This window comes from Microtus ochrogaster, linkage group LG4, assembly GCF_000317375.1.
Source record: "Microtus ochrogaster isolate Prairie Vole_2 linkage group LG4, MicOch1.0, whole genome shotgun sequence".
NCBI lineage: Eukaryota > Metazoa > Chordata > Mammalia > Rodentia > Cricetidae > Microtus > Microtus ochrogaster.
The window spans coordinates 15,838,293-15,850,692 of record NC_022030.1 but is presented as its reverse complement, the minus strand read 5'-3'; the positions used below and the strand labels follow the sequence as shown (position 1 = coordinate 15,850,692).

General features: G+C 40.8%; 1 pseudogene; it reads right to left on the bottom strand.

Moving 5' to 3' along the window:
* Positions 1–1,701: 1,701 nt before the first annotated feature.
* Positions 1,702–2,094, bottom strand: LOC101991387 (annotated as a pseudogene).
* Positions 2,095–12,400: the final 10,306 nt, after the last annotated feature.

Here is a 12,400-nt window from a genome sequence, read left to right as displayed (position 1 = left end):
GGTGGAATGTTATATTCTTAGCACTGTGCAGTGAAGTGGATCTGATATAGCACAAACTCTAATTGGTCTTAACAATAAAAACTTGGAGTCAGGTATTAGGGTGTGAAAGCTGAGAGAGCAGAGAAGCAGAGCAGCCAGCCACGAGTTCTTACCTCAGTGAACTCCTCAGACCGAATGGAGTATCTTGTCTCTACAAGTCCTCAGACTGAATGCCCTGAGTGAATGTCTCCTCCCCGCTCATATTCCTCTCTCCATCCAGCCATATCCCTTCCTGTTCCTGCCTTCCTAGTGCTGGGATTAAAGGCATGAGGCTCTCAAGCACTGGGGTTAAAGGTCTGAGCCATCACCACCTGGCTCTGTTTCTCTTTGGGATTGGATCCATCTCGTGTAGCCCAGGGTAGCCTTGAACTCACAGAGATCCACCTACCCCTGCCTTCTAAATGCTGTGACTAAAGGCATGCCCTACCACTGACTAGCTTCTATGGCTACCTAGCGGCTTGGCTCTGCACTCTGATCTTTACGCAAGCTTTATTTGCTAGATCACAAACAAAATATCACCACAGATGACATCCCTGGGAGTCACAGATGTCCTCCACAAGGGTTTGTCAGCCCCCTTCTGGGAGACAGGCACTGCCTGAATTAGAGCAAATACAATAAGAAAAGATGTCATTTTTGTTCTCAGGAGACGCACAGTATAGTGGATATAAAAGAGACCTAGTAACACATTTTTATTGGCACTAATTAAGCTGTGTTCTGATGGAAAGGCTCAGAGGCTTCAGAGAGAGGCATTTTACTCATAGCGTGTTCTGCGAAGCAATGGAAACACCTTCAGACAAAGGACAGGGTGGTGGGGGAAATGGACCAACAGGATGCTAAATTTTATTTCATAGTCAGTGTAAAACCTGAACTGAAATATAGAGAATTTCAGGGCCAACCAAGAAGACAGAGAGAAAGAGAATGATATTCTGGACCAAGAAAATTAAGAAAAGAATTATGAAAGGCTGACAAACCCTGACACATTTGTCTGAAGAGGTAAAGTCAGAAATTTCTCAATCCTCAACAGGATTCTAAGCAGATGGACTCCAATGGCTCTCATCGGTGTGAAGGGGAAGAGTATTAAGAGTCAGAGAATCAGTTCAAGTTATAGTTATCCAAATTAAGAAAAAGCAAATTAACAGGAATTGGATAGGTATGTACAAACATGCATACCTGTGTATGTGTGTAATACACACATGATGTGTTGTTTTGTGTGTGGGGGGATGGTATTTGTGATCTGCATATGTGAGTGTGTGTATGTGGTGTACGTGTGTAGAGTATGTGTGGTAGAAGGCTGCTTGTTTGTTTCCTGGCCGCCCAGACTCCCAAAATAACCACACAGAAACTATATTATTTAAATTATTTAAATCACTGCCTGGCCCATTAGCTCTAGCTTATTATTGGCTCTTACATATTAATTTAACCCATTTCTAGTAATTTGTGTATCACCACATGTTGTGGCTTACCGGATAAAGCTCCGCCTAGGTCCAGCAGGGCTACATGGCTTCTCCTTAACTTCTCCTCCCTTCTCCCAGCATTCAATTTAATTTTCCCCACCTACATCTCCTCTACCTTATTAGGCCAACCCAGTTTCTTTCTTTTTTCTTTTTTTTTGCAGTTTTTGTGGTTTTATTTAAACACAAATAAAACATGCACGCAAGCCATCTACTCCTTCTCTTCTCTGTGCAGCCTGGCGTTGGGATTGGTGACTCTGATGGCCGGCTGTGCTGCTCTTTCTACGATGGCTTTTCGGTTCTCGGAGGAAACATTGTGAGCAATCTCACACAGTAAGACTTGTGCACATCAGCAGCACCTCCAGCTCCTTGACGTTGTGGACCAGAAACTTCCGAAAGCCACTAGGCAGCATGTGCTTGGTTTTCTTGTTGCTCATGTAACCAATGTTGGGCATCAGGATCTGGCCCTGGAATCTTCTCCCCACCCTGTTGTCAATACCTCTGGGTTTCTGCCAGTTTTGCTTAATCTTGACGTATCGGTCTAACTGGTGCCGGTCCTCTTTTTGACGATCTTGGGCTTCACCAGAGGCTGGAGGACAGCCATGATGCCGCAAAGGAGATGGCAGCCACCTAGCAGGTAGCGCCGAGGAAGAAGCCAAGCCAGTTTCTTTATTAACGAATGGTATTCACAGCATACAGAGGGGAATTCCCACATCGAGTATGTTTGTATATGTAGTATGTGATGTGTGTATGCACATGTGGTATGTACGTGGTCTGTATGCGTGTGTCATATGCCTGTATATGTGCATGTGTGGTATACATGTGTGTGGTATATGTGTATGTGTGTTATATGTGTATGTGGTGTATGTTCATGTGTAATATGTATGTATGTGGCATGTGTATTGTGTATGTGTGTGGTGTGTTTGCATGTGTAGTATGTGTGTACATTTTCATATAAAGATGTAGTTGAATATGTAGCCCTTAGTTGTTGGTATTGTTTGGAATGGGTGTGGAATGTTAAGGCAGTTAACCTTGGTGGAGCATGTGTGTCACTGGAGGTGGGTCTTCAGGCTGTATAACCTGGTTCCATTTTATGTTCACTCTCTGCTTCCAGACTGTGAGTGCAATGTGACCAGTCATGCTTCTTACCTGATACCATGCATTCATGTTTTCCCTTCATGATGAGCTGTATCCCTCTGGAGCCATAAGCCAAAATAAACCCTTTTGCCTTAAATTGATTTTGTGAAGATATTTTATCATAGCATTTTCTATTAACTTATTTAATATGTATACATATATGATATGAAATAAAAGATAAACAGTCTAATTTTTCCAAAATGTAGCCTGCTCAGAAGTTCAATGTGCTATTCAGCTACTAAAGGCTTGAGCGTAGCCCTAAAGGTCTAATGTGTTTGACCTTTTGACTTTACCTTGACTAAATATAAAACTTATTTGGATATATTTTTTATCTTTTCGGTTTAAGAAAGATATTGTTCAAAACAAAGGATTTTGTTAGCCTATGTGTGGTTCTATCTATGTATGATTTAATAATGTGGCCAATAAAATGACTTTAATCCACATAAAATGTGCTTTACGGGATTGGCTTATTAAACTCCCACTCATGCTACTGAAGGTTTTTTGAGCAAAACTTGTTTTAAATTCCTTATGTGGGAGCTAAAGTGTTGCAGATGATTTTCTCAGGTACAAGTACATTGGCTGGCCTTCCATATTCCTCACTCTTGAATGTGAATCTGTGCCCTTCTCTTGCAGCAGCTCTGTATATTCTGAGATTCCCTTTGCCATCAGCCATCACAAGCACCAAACCATGACTCCTTGCTTTCCTGGTCTCTGTGTTATCTCATCAGTTTGCACTTACCTGTCCTCTGAGCTGTGACCCTGTTCCCAGTCACCCATTTTGAAATTCCTTGTTTTTCCCTTATCAAATTCTTATCCCATCACCTGGCTTCTCTTGAACTAAGGTGTCAGAATTGTTCAAATGCCATCGTTTTTCACTCTGTCATAGTTCATTATTGGTTACAGATATTTACTGTGGAGATCAGTAATTCTCACTGTAACTCACTTCTCACCCCAAACTTTCCCACAATTGTTCCACAGTTTAAAATGCAGTGGAAGAGAAGCATGTGCCAGGTCTAGTTGTCAAATGCTGCAAGAGTCAAACGTGAAAAATCCAACAGATAGAAAGTCACTGGTGAAGAACAAGGGAAGGAGGGGTAGGAATTTGGGGGGTTGGAGGAAAAGAGAAGCTCCCATTTCTTCATGACTTGAGTCAGAGAAGCAGAGAGACATCATGGGCTGTATTGAGGGATAATTCCTTGAGAATCCACCAGGGCACGTGGGGAGCGGCCAGGGACAGACTTCCTTTTCTGCACTTTGAGAAGAGGAGCTTTGGATCATGGGGAAAGGTAGAAAAGAAATGGCCGATACTTAGCGATATAAGGGCTGGAAAATTGTACTTCTCTAAGAGGGGTGAGAGCAGAGTTGACCAGGAGCAAGAACATGGTCTGGAAGAACAGAGCAGGCTCAGCTGGCATTCATGAAACAAGAACTAAAATTATAACCACAGTATTTAGTTCAGCACACAGACTAGGGGCAGAAAGCTCAGCTTATCAGCGACCAGCTAGCTATACCATCCGTGAGAATTCCTTTCTTGCTAAGCCTCTGTAAGCCAATGGCATAAAATTTTTGTGACTGTCAAATAAGACAATACATGCTAAGTAATTTCACGATCCTGGGCACAGGGTAAGTGCTCAATGAAGGTGTCCTCTTCCTGTCTCTCTCAACTGCTAGGAGCAGATGGGGGTGGGGTTAGGGCAGCACTGAAATGCATGCATTATCACTGCAGTCCATCGAGAGGAATTTTGACCGTGCCTAGATTGACATTTTCTCCTTGAGGTTGAGGGTATTTGATTTGTCAGCTATAGGGTCTTCAATTTTCTTATCTTAAAAAGGTCTCAGAAAGGTTTTTCTAGAAAATGCAATAATTTCAGGCATAGTATATAATTAATTCTTCTATTTCCCAGCCAAGACAATGTTTTTAGTTCTTGAAAAAATATTATGTATAGTTTTTTTTTAAGTTTTATTTTTCCCTTGGTTGAGCTTTTTCAGACTGATGGCCTATGATAAAAATTAGTTTCACAAAAATATTTTACATGTTTTTTATGGCTAAAGCACTGAGAAGGACACTGTAATGATTAAAAAAAAAGAATAACATATAATGCCTGTCTTCAAAGTGTTCTGAATGGGATAGCATAAGCAGACAGCTATAGATCAGCAGGAAAACCACTCAGTTGCCAAGAAGGACAAAGGAGGGATTGATTCCCACTGGACAGATAAAAAAAAATTCTCAGGAAGCTGCAGCTTAAGGGAGGAAAGCTATTTCAAAGATGGATAGGATAGAGAAAAATACCACAGGCATTTGGAATGGCTGGGCAAAAAATACTCGATTTGAAGATACTCGATGTGTTTGGAGCATGATTAGTGTGGTCTATTGTAGGGTTGGGGTTACTAAAAATAATTAAATACTTCATTCTTGTCCTGTCATTTCCCTTCTTTAATTATGGGGATTAGTTCTCATTCAATTGCATATTTCACCCAATCCCTCACAATGTTTTGCACAAGGCATGCATCAATGAGATGAATTAAACTGTAGATGCTTTCTCATTAGATTTTAAATTCTCCAATATCCTGAAGTTTATTTCTTCCCATGCGTGCCCAGCTTGTTTGAGAGAAGCATGCCAATTAGTGTGCCTAGCTGTCCCACTGCCAGAGCTCCAGAGATGATAATAGGATGGATTTTTTAATTTCCATTGCAATTTATTTGCCTTCAAATATTTCCCTTTTCATGCTGGATTCAACAAAACTATGTAACAATTTAGGTGCTTTCCAAGCTCTGGATTCTGGCTCCTAATGGGGATTTTTCTGTCTGTTATAGAGTGGTAATGAAGGAAACTGTCTTTTGTCTCAGAGGCAAAGGACCTGGGGTGGGAGTCTGGAGAAGGGGCCTTTAGCAAACACTCAAAGAAGAACGGAGCAAGAACTGACAACTAATATAGGGGATGGTGAACTTGGGTGATTTCTCTGTTCTGTTGATCTAATAGAGAAACTAACGAGGGAGAAGGAGGAGGAAGAGAGGAAGAAAGAGGAAGGTGAGATGATGTAAGAGGTGCACGGGTTGCTGGGGGTGGTGGTGCACACCTTTAATCCCAGCACTTGGGAGGCAGAGGCAAGAGGGGCTCTAAGTTCAAGGCCAGCCTGCTTTATAAAGTGAGTTCCAGGACAGCCAAAGCTATATACAGAGAAACTCTGTCTTGAAAAACCATAAAAATGTTGCAGAACATACTTTAGAACTGATCATCACAGCAGTGAACCGTCTGTTCTCCTTATTTAAAGGGTATGGAAGTGAAACAGGATTGCTCTGAGCCTGAAAGGGTGAGAGAGATTTTTCAGTGTTTACTGTGTGTAATCAGGACCATATCACATCCATGGTCTATTGCTGATACTGCCTGCATGTAGCTCTTTTGCATCCCCCATTTGCTTCACTAAGCTTCTGCCCATCATCCAAATACTTACACAGCTGCTATTTTGTTTCCTTATTTCCATTAAAAACAAAGAAGAGAAAAGAAATTCAGATTGGTCCTACCATTCTCTCAAGCGCTTTTTCTTCCCTCTATTATAGAAGTAACAGCGATCTTCCTTGATCTTCCTGAGTTCTGGACCCAGCTCACCTACTTTCATCCCCGCAGCTAGGGACCTCCTGTCTGGGGCATCCTTTCTCTTTGACTGGACCATCTTTCTCACCCTGATCTTCTCTCTAAACTTGTTCTGTCTTCATTTTCTAATTTTTTTTAACTTAAAGCAAATCAAAAGTCCTTACCAAAGCTATAGGTCCCATATGATCTGGGCTCTTGCTTTTTGTCTGACTCCCCTCTGTGCCCTTTCTCTTTTGTGAACCTTCTCCAGGCACCAAGGCCACCTTGGTCTTCTCCAATACTTGATAACAGTTCACAGTTCACAACTTCAGCTCATGCTGGGTCATGAATTTCCAGGCTTTATGTCTTCCCTAAGGCATCACCTGTTCCTTCCTCATTCGCTCTATTCTCCTGTCCCTATAACATGTATGTATGTATGTATGTATGTATGTATGTATGTATGTATGTATGCATTCATGCATGCATGTATGTGTTATATTGTGCATTTATGTATGTATACATATGTATATACTTAATTGTGTATGCATGCATATATGTGTATATGTATAAATGTGAATTCAAGTATGTATGTGTGCATATACATGCATGGATACATGCATGTATTGTGTGTATGCATATAACGTGTATGTGTATATATGTGAGTGCAAGCATGTATATATGTAGGCATACATGCATATATGTGTATATGTATGTGTGTGTATATATGTATGCTGTACGCTTTGGCAGTCTCTCCATTTTAATCTCATGTTCTTGGCTGGTTTACTCACTGCCATATCCATTTTTTCTAGGGCAGTGCCTAGAAAATGTTATACAATCAACAAAAATATATTGAGCTATTTCTAAGCCCGAAATTCTCTGATTTTGTAGTGTCTTGAAATAAAAGCCCTTTTGGACGAGGGTCTGGATTCATGAGTGGGCTAACTCTAGATAAAGTGTGTCATCTGTGGCCCTGAAGCAAGGAAACTGCACATCCCAGTGACTTCATTATCACCCTGTTTTATCCAAGTGAGGTGTAAACTTTCTAGTCAAAAAATGAAGTCTCCTCTCCCTCTGCTGTGACTAGTCTGTAGCATCTGCTAAACTGTTAAACATAAAGAGTCTGCTGGAAACATGCATGTACACAGCCCCTTAGAGAGAATACACATAATTAGCCTTCTGTAGTTTATGGCTATGTAAATTAATCACCTCCCAATTAGGCATGTGTGTAAACTATGAAATTGAACTTGTATGAGAAATCACTTTGATCCCTAGATAATAAACTGTGCTGGACAGCATTATAACATTGTGTAGGAACCGAGCAGTCAGGAAAGCATGGCTCAAAAAAATCTCTACACAAATTATCAGAAAATGTAGCTTGGGGGGCCATGAAAACAATAATTTATACCGAGAATGTATGCTAAGAGATCTCCAAGACCATACATGTTGTTACCTGACCACCACCTCTTCTCCCCACCCCATACCAACCACGATGAGCATTTTGTCATTTGTCCTGGAACCTTTGCATCTGACATTTGCATGGACTTCCCTTTGTTTGTCCAGGCCTTTTCCTATAACCTATGCACAGCCAACTCTCCAATGCATCTATAAAATCCATTGCAAAACTACCTTGATTGAACCTGTCCTACTTCCCTTGATGAGTGTCCCTCTTCCTATGTGGCCATGTCTCCGTGTGTGTTTGTCTTCCACAGCTTCCGCCTGCATTCATTTCTCTGCAGCGTTTTATGTCACCTGTTTTGACTCGTACAGGATAAGAAGCATTTCAACTACCATTGGTCCTTAAAAATGATACTGAATATTTCCTTTCAGTGAAGTGTATTTTCATATTTACATGGAAATTCACTTTTTATATTATAAAATAGAGCAATAAATAGTATATTTTAAACCTCTAGAGATAATGAGAATGTTCTAAATCTTGTTTATATAAAATGGGATATACCAGAGAAACCCTTTTCTACCTCATTACATAGACAAGTATAACACATACTGCTACCCAGAGTCCTGGAAATGAAATACAGGGCTGTATGGATGTTAGACAAGGGCTCCCACAGAGCCACATCCCCAGCCGGACAACACAAGTCAGCTTAAGTGTTCTTTTCTTTAAGAAAGTTTCAATAATACCACATATTTTTATCACATTTTCTGATGCAGATTTCCAACACCAGTTCCACTAGTATCAATTTATTTATCCTCATAAAATTCTCCATTAATGGGAAGGGAAAAAGCTATTCTCCATCTTGGTTTCAGTCTTTTTTGGGGTTCACAGATGGGAGAACTACACCATACGTAAATAGGCTCATTCAGCCACTCACTGTGGAGTGCTTAGACAAAAACCCTATATTTGGTGTTTCCCTAAGAATTACACTCCTAGTTTTTGTACCTTCCCAAGTAAGAGTTAGGAAATGAAAAAGTCTCATTCAGAAAGTCAGCAATTACTTGTGAACCATTGTGGGGTAGTAGAGCAGTGGTTCTCAACTTGCGGATCACTACTCATTTGGGGGTCACACATCAGATACCTACTTGTAGTATGATTCATAATAGTAGCAAAATTACAATTATGAAATAGTAATGATATAACTTTATGGTTGGGAGTCACCACAACATGAGGAACAAGAGTTACAGCATTAGGTGGATTGAGAACACCTTTTTTGTCCCGACAGCCCAGCATTTTTCTTTTCTTCTTTCTTTTTAACAACAGCCAAATTCTGCTCTTCTTTATTACTATTCTTTAGACTTTCAAATCTTGCTTATCTGATTGGCCATAATAGCAGATATCCATGGACTCACTCTTGTCAACCCTGGATCTGAGAACGTGCTTAGTTTTGTATGTGCTGCCTGTGAGCATGGCTAGCTGCAGATAGCTTAGGTCTGTGATAAAATAGAAATTATATGATGTTAAAAGACATGTCAAAGACCTACTTCTTCCTTTTAGTATCACGAAGAGCAATATTATGGAGTGATGAGGAGCTGCAGGCCACTTCCCTCTGCCCGGCTCCCGGCTAGCTTTACCCAAAATAACTACATGGAAACTATATTCATTTAAACACTGCCTGGCCCATTATATCTTTTCTTGGCTAACTCTCATATCTTGCTTTAACCCATATCTAGTAACCTGTGTATCACCACGGGGTCGTGGCTTACCAGGAAGATTCTAACCCACGTCCATCTCGGGCTGGAGCTTCATGGCTTTTGCCTGACTCTGCTTTCTTTCTCCCACAATTCTGTTCTGTCTTCCCCACCTACCTATGTTCTGACCTATCAGGCCAAGCAGTTTTTTCTTTCTTAATTAATCAATGAAAGCAACAGATAGATAGAAGACCCTCCAACATCAATACTAAGTACTCCACAGCCAGCCACCTGCCTCAAGTAACATTCTTTAATAACCATGTGCTTCTATACCACAGGGGTTAGCAGAGTCACCTTAGAGAAGAAGGCATTATTTTGTTTGGGCATATAATTGCATTCATATGCGTGCACATGCGCACTCACGCGCGCGCGCACACACACACACACACACACACATGCATGCGCACACACACACACAAACACCTCTTCCAGGGAGGCCCACATGCAGTTTTAGCTAGGAGAGGGTGTTCTCATCTTTTCTATTTACATTCTCCTGGCTAGAATCTGGGTGTCCATGGTAGCATCAAAATTTAATTTCTTATTTCCATATTTGGTATGCAAGGGAACTAGCCTTTCCCTAGCATATTTATAGAAATATGAAATGCCGGCGAGCATGATTTCTCAACAAAAGCTATTTAAACTACATTACCAGCATTCATTTTTCTTCCCTGACTGCAAGTGGCAGGTCGGGAAGGGGTGCATGGACAGAACGATATCTTCCAGTTGCTCAGTCTTCCATTCGTGTGAGTTTTGGGGTGCCATCTGCTAGACTCCCACCTCTCTGTAATAACTTGATAAGTAGTTATTAAATTAAATTATTAATCTTTGTACTGTCTTCTTCCTTCTGTTGCGAAACAACATGGAGCATAGCTCAGGTGCTTTGTGAGATTTGTTTAATACTATTTAGTTAATATCATCTAAAGTTAATACTAGAATTGACATTTCATCCTGATATTTTAATAAGCGTAATGGGTCATAAATTCTGATTGTGATTCTGCTTATAGTTTAGGCAAACAAAAACAAACAAACAATTCCCTCCCCAAAAACTGACCCCCTTCATGTTTCTGCCAATCTAGGTCACTAAGAAACCAATGATGTGCCCCAGGTTTCTGATCTGAACCCTGAAGATCTATAGTCTACATCCAGAACATTAGACACATTATGACAAAGCATTCATCTTTGAATTTCATTATTGTTTCCTACAGCAGGTAAAATAAAACAACCATTATCTCAAGGGCTCATACTTCTAGGGAGAACCTGATTACTTTTAAGTGGTGAAACTAAATAGAGTTTAATGTCAGTGCATGGCAACAGGTACTCCAGCCTGGGCAAGAGTTGCATGCTTTTAAACTAATCCAGATTCTTAAAATGGTTATCTTGGGCTGTGTTGAGATGGCTCGTGCCCTCAAATTCTTTATAAAAAAAAACTTTTTATTCATTCTTTCTGACTTTTACATCATGCATCTTGCTTCCATTTATCTCCCTGTTCATTTGCATCTATCTTTTGCTCTTGCATTGACCCCCACTAAATAAAAGAAAATAAAATTTATGAGAAAGGAAGGAAAGAATAAAGAAAGAAAAAAGACAGAAAGACAAACAAAGGAGGAAGGAAGGAAGGAAAGAAGGAAGGAAGGAAGGAAGGAAAGAAGGAAGGAAAAAAGGAAAGTTGCCTTGTCTTAGAGATTCTTCAGCTTTGCGTCTGAGGGACCAGCCCCTTCACATGCTCCAGCAGTTCATAGATGGGGTGGGTGTTGGGGTGAGCCAACTCATATCCCTGGTTCTGGGCTTGGGTAGTTGCAGGGTTGGCAGCTCTCGAGCTCTTCCCCATCATCACCACCAGGGTGAGCTCTCGAGCATGTATCTCCCGTTGCAGCAATGAGCAAGGGACAGGACTGATTCTCCTGCTTATTTTTCATGCCCTCAGGGTCAGCTCCTCCATACCTATACCCCCAGGTCCAGCTCTACTGTACTGCCCAGGTGAGGTGCAGGGGCCACTCTCCTGAGTGTTGCAGATGGTGAGGGGGCAGTTCTCCTACTTTCATGACCTCATGGACAGCTCCCCCAACTACCAAAGTCAGTGAGGAGTATGGGGGATGAAATCTCTCTTACCACACCACCTTATGTCACCTTATGGCCTCTTTGTGACAGATCTCCCATGCTCACACCCTCAGGACTGTCTTGCCTCTGCCAACAATGCCAACAATATCAGCTCTGCAGTGCTTCCCAAGTTAGATGCAGGACCTGTTCTCCAGAGTGCTGCAGCTGCTGAGGGCCAGCGACAGGTCTCCCATTCTCATAACGTCACTGCAACGTGGTTCAGGCAGTGCATTCTCCTCGCTCCCCAAGGCCCTGGGAAGGTGTGAGGGTTTCCTTCTCCTGCTCTGTTGTGGTGGTCCTGGACAGGATCTGAATCAATGTGTTTTTAAAAACCCTCATCCACTTACCCCTCACAAGCAAATCACTGATTAAAAATAAATCTTCAATATTTGGTGGAATATGGATTTCTCTTTTCCTATAAAAATGACAACGATAAAGGACGGAATATGGTTTGAAGTAGAATATAGGAAAATTCATGTATCAAATTAGATCTTAATATAATATAAAAATAGATAGTAAGCCTTTGAATGATGTTACAGGATAGTAGCCATAAGTGAACTGTATTTTTGGTTAGAACATTTCAAAACAAAGATTCAAATCAATTTATAAAATTGAGGATGGAATTTCATTTTCATTTTTAAAAATCTTACAATAAGATACCTTAGAAATCATTGTTACTAGATTGAAAAAGATTGCTCTTGGATGTACTTTTCCAAATTTAAAACTCAAGTTCCAAAATGAAATTAGCTTGAAGATTATATTTAACCTGAAATGTTCTTATGAACTAAAATGCATTAGTTACTTTTCTCATTGCTACAACAAAACACCCGATGAAAGAAACTTTGCTTAAGAAGGGTCTGTGCTAGCTCACGGTTGGAATACTTAATCCATCATGGTGGCAAAGGTGTTGTGGCAGGGATGTGAGGTATCTGACCACACTGTGTCCACAACACTCAGGAA